The sequence below is a fragment of the Eupeodes corollae genome, chromosome 3 (genome assembly GCF_945859685.1).
Source record: "Eupeodes corollae chromosome 3, idEupCoro1.1, whole genome shotgun sequence".
Taxonomy (NCBI): Eukaryota; Metazoa; Arthropoda; class Insecta; order Diptera; family Syrphidae; genus Eupeodes; species Eupeodes corollae.
Window position 1 is genome coordinate 14,289,363 of NC_079149.1, and position 3,262 is coordinate 14,292,624.

Sequence of the window (3,262 nt, forward strand, 5' to 3'; positions counted from 1 at the left end):
TGGGAGATGTGATGGAGAAATATAAATTTCAACCGAGAAACATTTACAATGCAGATGAAACTGGGTTGTCCACCGTCCATCAGGATCCTGGAAAAGTTCTATCAGAAACTGGTCAAAAAAGAGTGGGATCTATAACCATCTGGGAGAGAGGGCACAATATAACGGCATTAGGTGCTATGAGCGCTGCCGGTAGTTTCATTTCACCAATGTTCATTTTTCATCGTGCAAGACACTCTCCTAGCCTTGAATATGGATGCAGCTACTGGACGTGGTTTTTTATGGTCCACTAAAAGCAGCGTACAGACATCAATGCAATTTGCACATGAAGTCTTATCTTCACCTTCGTTCACCTTTTTTGAAAAGCTTTTGCTAGCGTTGCGTCTGTTGCCAAAGGAGAATCTGGGTTCAGGCAACTGGAATTTTCCCGATTAATCCGGGAGTCTTTTGTGACAAAGACTTCCTTCCATCTGAAGCGCTTCTTGACCAAACAGAATTAGTCGAATCAGTAAGAGAACAAACTCCAAACCCTGTTTTGCAAGTCACGGAAAATTTGCCACATCGGCCCCTTCGACTTCATCTGCTGTCTTGAACGAAAGTATAAAAACCCTTCCCCAGTGCCAAAAAAAGCTGTCGTTAATCGTAAAAGGAAGTGTAGGAATAAACAACATGCTACTCTGCTAACATCAACACCTATGAAATAAAATTTTGAAGAAAAAGAACTCAAAAGAGCAGCCAACAAAAAACGAAGGAAAACAATATGTTTGCAAGTACCGGAGAACAAGAGAAAAGCGATTCGCAAGGTGACAAAAAAGATTCTTCAAGAATCCACATCCGAGTCTGATGAAACTGCTGAAGGGATTGTCGATGATAACTCTGATGACTCCATAGTAGATGGTAGCAATAGCAACAAATGCTTTATTTGTGGAGAATTTGGGCTCAACAACGGACTGTGGTATAGGTGCACACGCTGTACAGACTAGGTTCATGCTGAATGTTCAGGTTGGGACAGTCCATCTGGATACATATGCGATTTGTGCCTATAGAAGAGATGACAGCCATTACCAGAATGGGTGACCGGATTTACCCGGCCAGCGTCCAATCCCGGTCATCTTAAGCTTTGTTTTTTGTATAACTTTTTTGCGTCCAATTTATTTAAGTTTTCTAATGTTAATAATAACAGCAATATAAATGAAGTCATTACAAAGTGAAGTTAAATTATGATTTAAATAACTTATTAAGTTTTATTTGAGTTTTTCTTAAAATAACCGGTATTACCCAGTTTAACCCTACTCGAATTTAAGGTTTCGGGATTCGGGTTTCTTGAATTTTGGGTTACGAAATTCTGATTTCATTGGATTCTGAGACTGAGTTTTATGTATTTAAAATTTTGTGATGTTGCCCATCGCGTCGTCTCAAGAGGAAATGCTATTTCCTGTTTCGATACCATACTATCTATACTATCTATAAATAAATTTATTTTTAGATTCGACTTGAAGTTTGAAACTAAAAATGATGTTAATGTCAAAATTTGGTTTGTCATTTGTTCCTATTCATAAACTGTCAAATTTCATTGAAAAATGCCCCAACATAAACGCTCTGTTTTTCTATATAGAGAAACTGAAATCTTTCGATTTTGAAAAGCCCGCCTTATTGCGTTTTTCAAAACTAAATTAACAGCAAAATAAATTTCGTGTTTTAAGTTTTTTTTCAAAAATTGTATTTTAATTTCAAGTATCCAAAACATTACTAGATATTTAAAATTTCACTTGCATCTAAATCAAATTCTAAACATATTTTTGCCGTAAGACTAGTTTTGAAGTTTTGTTTTAAAAATTACTTTGGCATTATACTGCTGAGTACTAAGTTGTTTTTAAAGTCTTTTATGCTAAGTATTATTTTAAAATTCGAAACATTGGAATTAATGGTGTCTAGTTACTAAACTTAAATGCATAATTTTCGATGATGCCATAAGCCACCAAAAATGTGTTTACAGTTTACTTCAGTAACGGACGTTTGTCTAAATTGCTAACTAGACGAATTTCGTTTAGCTTTTTCGAGACTAGGATTTTTACTTGTGTTCAAAATTGTATAAACTCAATCTTAATCAATAAAATGTTGTTCTAATTCTTTCTCTCAAGAATTGTTTAATGCTCGAAAGTACTTTTTTCAGTTAGTTGGATGCAAAATAAATTTCGTGTTTCTGTCTACAAAATGTTGTAAAAGACATCTTATACATCCAAACTATAATTATGTCGTTCTTGAACTTATATCTTCCCTCAAACGTCAAACAAATCTCGGATTAAAATGATTAAGCAAAAGTATACTCTAAAAAGTCATATTGTGATGGTCGATAAAGTAGTATAATTTTCGGCGAAATGTGCAGTTAAAAATATCAAGTTGTTTCTGATTTTTGTTTATGAAAAACGCCCAGTCAATCAAAAAAATAAGCAAATATACAAGAAGAAAAAAAAATTGTTGGAATATTTTATGAGAATCTATAAGGTTAACCAACTCAATTCAATTTTACGTTTATTTGACGTTCCTGAAAAAATCTATTAGTTAAAAGTAAACTGCGAAAATCTTGCTCCTATTCTCCCTTGGCGGCCATTTTGGTAACATCTATCAAACCTTTTGTTTATTATGCAGTTGTTTTCCCAAATGATCATGGCAAGTAACACGATTGAACAGCACTTTCAAATGATAAAACTTTATTATCAAAATGAGCTTGACAGCATCGTTCAATGGGGGATCAAAAATCGTGTAGAATTTAATGCATCGAAAACTCAATGCTGTCTCTTGCATCAAGGAAACTAATCAACTGTCAGTACTTGGCATGTGTATCACAGATCACCTTTTATGGAATGATCACATATTCGATATTGGCAAAAATGCTGCCAGGTGCTTAGGATTTCTCCGACGGTGCAAGACATTTTTCCCCCGTTCTGGCGGTAATTTACAAAGCCTTCATTCGTCCAAAACTTGAATATAATTTACATATTTGGGCAGGAGCCCCTAAAACAAGTTTGAACCTTTTAGATAGGATACAAAAAAGAGCTTTGAAAATGAAGGCGATAGAACTATAACCGAAACATTTACATATCTCGAACACCGGCGCAATGTTTCATGCCTTTCGTTGTTTAACAGATACTTTTGCAAACTGTTGAATTAGCCAGTTGCATACCTCCCTCAAACAAATCAGGCGAAATACTCGCACTTCTAGGAGTGCTCATCAGTCTAACCTCGAGCTCAATTTCGGACGTAC